Below are 8,319 nucleotides of genomic sequence, written 5' to 3'. Positions count from 1 at the left end.
TTTTAGCAGATGCTTTTTTCCCTTTCTAAGTCTCGATTCGCGTTGTGCGTTATATTCATAACATCGAGCAGCTATCGTCGCGAGGGTTAGCAGTTTGACAGTTTGTCCAAAATAAAATTAAATAAAATAATGTTTTAAATAATGTTATAATACTTTAAACTCGATTAATATTTTTGATAATCATCAGCTGATTTCTGTCAAAAAATATTAATCGCGGATAAAGCATTGTAACATATTATATTACTTACAAAATATTATTATTTTAATTATAATAATATGTTGTAAATAATAGAATATGATATAATATATATACTTATATGATATTATATATATACTTATATATGTATATAATACATATACATATACTTTGTCGCGATTAATATTTTTTGACAGAAATCAGCTGATAACTGTCAAGAATATTAATCGAATTTAAAGTATATTAAAACATATTTAAAACATATTATTATTTTATTTAATTTTATTTTGGATAAACTGTCAAACTGCTAACCCTCGCAATGACAGCCTCTCGATGCTATGAATATAACGCACAACGCAAATCGAGGCAGCTAATCAATCGCGAAAAAGAGGCAACAATACTTGCGAGAATCAACTTTACATATTACCTTTTTTAGAATGGGACTAGAACAACACAAGCGCGATTCATCGATTTTATGTTAAAAAGAATGATACAGAAATCAGCTGATAACTGTCAAAAAATATTAATCGAGTTTAAAGTACTATAAAAATATTATTCAAGTTTAAACTATTATAACATATCATTTCTAACATTATTTTAATTTTTTTAACACATTTTTATTTTAAAATTTAATTAGCAAATTAACGCTTTAATCAACTGATTTCTATCAAAAAATATTAATCAAGTTTAAACAAACTTTATTATAAGTTTAACAAACTTTATATAAATGTATCATTTTGTTTTATATAAAATCGAGGAATAGCGCGTGCTGTTTTAGTGTTTAAAATTTTGTATATTGCTTGTGTTGTTTTAGTGTTTAAAATTTTGTATATTTTCTCTAAGCGTAAAATTGTTTAATTTTTAGCATCATTAATTAATGGATAAAGCATTATAAGCATTAAGCACATCATTGACATCGAGAGAAAAGATATTGCAAATTGCAACTCTGTATAAAATGTCAAATATCATAAATTACTATTTAACGCGACGAATAAAAATTTTATTTTTTATTATAACGTTTATATTCGAAAATATAGGCAGATGCTTTGTTTGTCGAAAATATATATTTTTCCTCGGCGCGCGATTTTCTAATTTGTAGACGTTAAGCATTATTAATTAATCGATGAAGCATTATTTATTTAAATGGTAAAAAAGTATTGGTAAAATCACAATCGAATAATCTAGTACGTATCAGACTTGCATTTGAATCTCATCCAAATGATAATCAAATATAAGCGCTTCTCTCTGAACGGACGTGTTTCCATTTGTAACGCAATTAGCGGCGCCAGTACAATTCGCTTAAATTTCCGGCATGATCATCGCGCGGGCAAAGTGAATTAAGACAGACGGGATCAATGAGGTCGCGTTATATATATATCGCCATGTAACGCGAGTTACGGTGAATGTGTCGAATTAGGTGGCAATGAAGAAGGCCGTAGGAATGGGGGCTAGTGTCGCACTTTAAGAATAATATGCTTCTCCCCGTCGCGCAGGTTAATGTCCGGGATGCAAAACAGGCGGAACGATAAAGTCCTTCGCGCCGTGAAAAGAGAAACACACCAGAGCGCCGGCCGTCGAGTGAGACGCGAATAAGGTTGAGAGACGCCGAGGCACGGAAAATGAAACGCGGAGAGTCGGAGGAAAGGGCCTTCGGGTTTTGTTTTGAGTTTAACGGCCCCCGACGCGGAATAAATTCCTTGGAAGGAAACCCTTTGGACCCCGGAGCGTCACGGCGTAAGAGCGAGCCGTCGTCGGTGTCTTCATTACTTTAATGGAGTGCGAGCGGTAAGATACGCCGGAAGCGCGGAGAGGGAACGCGAAGAAGGAGGCAGCGTCGCCTCGAACGATGTTATGAGATCGGTAGGATAATAATCTCGAGAATGGAACTGGGGATCCGACGAAAACGCTAATAGTGGAAGCGGCATTCAGCACCGTGATGCCTTGTTTCGCCTTTTCTTCACGGAAAATTCTTGCGACTTAAGCCGTGTCTTTCGAGAAGTTAATAATGAGCGGTGGTATTTTAATGAAAATGGAGAGACGGACAAGGAGAAATTATATCGCGAAACGCGACGTCGAAATAAATTAACGATCAAGTTAAAAAATTATTTAATTAGGTTTCATCTTTTTTTTTTGTTGTGAAAAGAATTCGCCCTAATCTCTACTCCAAAGTGAACTGTCCATAACTTTATTACGGATGATTTTAACTTATTTCTTTACAGTTATTAAATCAGACCTTTTGACGCGCATATATACGTCAGGCGAGGAAATCCAATTCTCAGAACGCGCGGGGAAGAAAAGAAATCCCGACCCGAGACGCGGCATGGAAACGGAAATACATGAGCTTCCGGTCGATAGCTCGCGTTCTCCGGAATACCAATACGAGTATCTGTCGGTGACATATTGCCAGCATCGCCGTTACGTCGGGGAACGAAGAGAGAGCGTCTCCTCGCACGCTTTTCCCTCTTCAGCATCACCCTGTCTCTCCCTCCGGGGGGGAGAACTCGCTCTCTCATTCCGTACATCTCTCTATATCTGGCCGCCCCCTCGTTCCCTCGCGAACTGCCATTTCACTGACAGCCTCTTCTGCGAAAATCGTCTCCATTCGGATTCAAATGAGGCCTCGTTCACACCATGCCACGCGTCATATACCCCTTAGGCACTCGCGGCAGTTCGACGCGTCAGACGAGCCGGCGGCGAGAGGGAGACGACGTAGTGATTCGTCCATTGACACTCAGCGTTTTATCGTTATCGGTTCCTACTCCCTCTCTTCCAAAATCCCATTCTAATTTCGCATTTTCGTCTCGCTCGAAATGATTAAGCGACAAAGATATTATTGAAGCGCTTCGCGAATTGATCCGTGATTGGCTTGGCTAATGTAATCTCGATTTCGCGAACGGAGAGTTCATAATTTAAATCGAAATTAACTTCTTCGGATACGTAAAATCTCCACGTTGAGAGATCAGTCCTTTCTTTGATTATCTCGTACGTATATAGATATATCAGCGCAAGTTATTATTTTTTTTTTTACTTAATTTATAGTATATGATATATAGAGCATCATGATTCCTAGATTAATTAAAAGCAGCGTGAAATGTTTATTAACACCGCGCGCGTTACTCTGGAGCAATTATTACCCTTTTTATTTTACCACCACCTCTCCCTGGACAGTTGCGCGCTTGTCCATCGTCTCTAATGAATACCTAACGCGGTCGAAATTTCTCTCGCGAGCTCATAAACCCAGCAGCCTATGCTGGGAGGACAAGCCGTATGATAAAAGGCTGGACAGCAGCCTTTTTTAATTTAACATCGAGAGGCGTGAATCTCTTTCTCTCTCTCTTTCTCTCCGCGAAGGTATTTCGTCGTCAGACCCGAGAGGAGACAGACAAAGACGGGCTGTTCGCGTGTTGTGTGCGCGCCTCTTGAATTATTTAGTTAATTTCCGGTAAACTCACATCGTCGGCGAAGCCAGCCGAGTGTTCCTCCCTCGAATGCCGCGCAAGTCTCCACCGCGCTTTCCAACATTTCACGAGGAAACTTGCGGAGAGTCTATAGAGGACTATACGCACAACATAAAGGCGAGACGAAGGCGAGAGATGGAGGAGCAGAGTTGAAGTGAGTAGAAAGAGAGAGTAAAGTAAAATAGAACGCGTTAAGTGTTCCAGACAACTTGTGCATTTTAAAAACACTCCAATATTATAATATATTAAATAGTTATGAATAAATTTTAGTTCCAGATTTTTAAATTGCAAAAATAAAATTATACTTATACACTTTCGCGTCCAACAAAAATAATAAGAAAAGAAACTGTATGTGTGTGTGGAAAGTCCAAGTTACAATCGTAATAAAAAAAAGTACGAACAATTTACAACTATAAGCAACTATAAGCAAGGTCATTAGAGGAGTGAGAAGGAACACGATAGAGCGCAAAACTGCACCGTAAGAGAAATAGATAATGGTAGACAAGAGATAGGTACGAAATAGCGGAGAAAGAGGAAACTCGGGGTGGAATCGCGGAAGATGAAGTAGCGAACAGAGAAGGAGAAGAGTAAGACAGCCGCAGCAAGTTAGTACGGTAACGGATCAGACCTAAGTACGTACTTAGTAGACCCCAAGCGCAGCCGGAGGCGTCTTAATCACGTAATTGCTCGCGAAATCCCGTGGCAGTGTAAGCGGGTGTCCTCCGTCTCTCGTGCAAAGCTTCTGCCCCCCCCCCCTGCTCTTGATTCGCCCCCCGGATCCCACATCGACGGCGGTCGAAGTACAAAGTGAGCGCAAACGGCTCGAGGCTCGATATCTTCTTACTTATTCATCCGCCGTTTCGCCTTGGCAATCGAAAATTACTCGGGCGCTGGATTTCGGCGGGGTGAATCGTCGACAGCCAAGGGGTTATATTTCCGCGGTGCTCTCTCTCTCTCTCTCTCTCTCTCTCTCTCTCTCTCTCTCTTTGGAGAACGCGAATCTAATTAAAATCTCTGCGCGGTACTTTTAACCGGGGATGCTTAATGGCTATTTAAGGGAGATACCCAAGGAATAAAGTAGCGTATGATTTATTCCTAACTAATATTTCCCGGGATATTATAATTTTAAAAACGAGCCTTTTTTTCTTAGCTGTTACGACGATACAATACGGTGGAAGCAAAGTTTCGACACGCCAATTAGTTTTCTTAAATTCAACTTTAAGTCTCCTCTACTTCTTAACGCGTAATTATTTTATCTGCAAAGAACAACACGCGTAATGGGCTGGCAAAGTGATGTCTTCTTACTTATTCATCCGCCCTTTCGTTTCCACAGGCGAAAATTATTCGGTTTGGCGGCGCCCATCATGTAACGGATACGGAGGGTGCAGCTACGCGCTCTCTAAAGAGCGCCTTTTGGAAGCGCGAATCTAATTCTGACGAGTGCGCGGTGCTTAGAAAACGGCTGACGGCAGCATGCGAAGCTTAATTTGATCGGGGTGGCGAATTAAGAAGCCAGACAGTAAATGACTGCTGTCGCGGGAGAAGGATTCTCGACGAAGAAGGATTAATCGTTACGCAAAATAAACTCTCTCTCTCGCCATTCGCAATTCAGATAGAATGCCAATTTAGAATATGCACTACAGTATAAAAAACTTTTTCCCCCTCCCCAAATAAACTCGATTTCAATGAAAGCGATAAATAAAAATAGATGTAATAAAAGTTTTCTTTTTATAATATATCGTAAAAAATCATAAATGTCTCTCTGTACAATAAATTGAGAGATCGTACGCTGCATGATGACGCAAATGTAACGATATATACATGAATAATCGCGTCAGAGATCATTTCTTCCCTAAACTATGTCCGAGCGATATTTGTACGTAAATCACAGTGCATTTGGAGCATTGTTTCCCGTTTCCCTTCCGATGGTGATCACGAAGAAGTGGCTTTCTCCCTCCCCTGCTCAATATTCAATAATTCGCTCGGCCATCGGAGCACGATATCTCAACAGCCCCGTCACCGTTTGTTTGACCCCCGTAGTGGACTCGCATAAAATATAACCGAATCAAATCGTAAGCATTACTTTCCCGGCGGGCAGCACGAAATCGAGGTTAAATTCTTTCCGGTTTTCGAAGACGCTCATCGCGATATCTCACATTAATGACGCCATAAACACTAATGCCTATCAACGGTGGCCGATTATTCCTAAGTGCATTCGACAAAGCGCGGTAATTTTGATAGCTAGACGATTGATGTGGGATGAATGATGTTTAATAGTGGTGAACGAGATAAACGCGCGATTCACTGATCTGTGCAGAAAATATTGTTTTGCTTGCCAATTAATCCTGGTAATATCGAATGTTACCAAAATGTTTGCTTACACTTCATAAAATCCGCTTTGACTCAATATCTATTATTAATGTTTAAATATATTATACATACGCATTCTCTGTCGTTTACTTATTTATGTATACAATTGCATATATATATGATAAAATTAAATAAGTTTAAATAACACATTAAATTAAATTAAATTAAATTTAATTTAATTTAATTATTAAAAATTATAGCTTAATTTTAATAAAATCAATTTTAGCATGCAATGTTTCGTATATATGTATATATTTCAAGCAGCGTAGTATAAACACGCGCTGCAAGTTGGCGGCACCAGTCGGACCTGCATCGTTCGTAACTATATACTTGCAATCTCGGTGCGCCATTTCACGTAATATTAAAGAGCCTTGCTAAAATATGCGTCTCATCTAGATCCGTCTTAAAACCGTTATACACATAAATTGATGAATCATTTTTGCTACCCGACGAATCACTTTCGCGTCTTTATATCGTTCTATATGCGGCAATCGCCGCGAATACAAATGGTCCAATTGCAAGAGCTAAGAAAAATATTTCACGTTCAACTCGCAATAAGCTCGGCGTAAAATCCGCCGGATTGTGGAACGTGGTACGAAAACTACGCGCAACTCGTGCCATTTCCCCGGGAAATAATATTCCGGTGTGGCGAACGCGGATATTCGCCCGCTTGAAAACGGCGCGGCCTTACATCCCAATGGCTCTAACGTTATTTCCGACCGAGATTTGCCTGAAATTTGCTTCCGTGCCGGGACCAGAAGCCCATAAATATGTAATACCTCCCATATCGCGCGGCTCGGTTGCCCTTCTCCCCATTTTCCCTCGTCGTTCCTCCCTTTACCCCCTTTCCCTTTCCCGTTGTCGTCATCGTCGTCGCTTTTGGTGACTCTTGCAACCCCTTACGTGTTTTTGCGGGGCTGTAGCTCGCGGCGGTACACAAGGGGAAACGCGGTAAATCATTTGTCCCGAAAGAAAGCACAATGCAATATCTCGGTCGTCCTGCTCGAGACGCCACCATCTCTCGTGTGTGTGTGTGTGTGTGTGTGTGTCTCTTTCTCTCTATCTCTCTCACTCTATTTTTTAAGGGAATTGCGAAAGCCATAAGTCAGCCCTTATATTGCCGAAAATATTTTAAAGTGCCACTCGCCTCGCAGACTCGTATAGGCGCACCTCGAGAACGAGCGCTTTAGCCTCTTACGAAAGCCTAGACATGTTTTATCGCTGCTGTTAAACGGACAACAGAAGAATGACACACGGACCCGAACGGAGGTGGATGCGCTTTTGGGTGACGATTTTCGAGAGGAGCGCGACGCGCCTGGGATCGTTAAAATCGCAATCGGGGCCCGCCAAAAGGGGGTAACGTTCCCTTCGGTTATTTATAACAGATAGATTTCTTTCTCGAGCACTTTACGAGCACGCGAATATTAAGCAAAATTGTGACAATATAGTCGTGCAAATTTTGACACGCTTACAAAATAAATAAAGAAGGTAATAATCTGTCATAGAATATCTTTCTCTCGTTCCATACATGTATAACACATATACACATTATTAAATTATTATATCAAAGTATTTCCCTTTTATAATTTATGCGACGGTTATAATTTTTTATAGTATGTTTTCAATATAACATTATATATATATATATACATATATACTGATGCATGAATAAGAAATATGTAATTCGTTAATTTTTCAAGAAAATTGATAGAAACAGGTAAAAGGAGAGCGCGGTGTTTTTTAATTTTTCCATATAAATTTCATATTACGAAATCTCTATGCAATGTATATAGATAAATGCTACTTTTTCCCGTCTCGAGTACTAAAGAATAATGCAAACGCTACAGCGTATATCGCCATCGAACAAGGGTGACGCGCATTAGACCCCCGGTAAGCTCGGCCAGGCGGCAGGAAACTCGGCATATTTTTCTCCCGGTTATCGAGGAAAAAAAAGGAAAGAGGACGGTAAACCGCGATCCCGAAAGCATTTCTCGACGTAACCTAAAATAATGCCCGACAGAATCGAACAAAAGCATGAATTATGGACCGAACCGCCGCCATAGATCTCGACTATCCGGTAACTTATGATACACTTCCTTTCGGCATATGTGAAGGAAAACATTGTAACGCACGTACGACTGCGATCCTTTTGTAATTTAACGGAACGCGTTTTCTTCTCCCGGTCGCGACCTCTTAAGCTTTTTGCCGGGAAGAAACCCGTCCTGTTCACGATGTTCGCAAAGAGTAACAAGACTACGCGAAGAGAAAAAGCGAAAAGCCGATGATAAAGTGGTG

This window comes from Prenolepis imparis, unplaced genomic scaffold (genome assembly GCF_030444845.1).
Source record: "Prenolepis imparis isolate NDT839.2.m4 unplaced genomic scaffold, iyPreImpa1.0 SCAF_6, whole genome shotgun sequence".
Taxonomy (NCBI): Eukaryota; Metazoa; Arthropoda; class Insecta; order Hymenoptera; family Formicidae; genus Prenolepis; species Prenolepis imparis.
The sequence above is the reverse complement of the archived record's forward strand: the minus strand, read 5'-3'. Positions refer to the sequence as shown.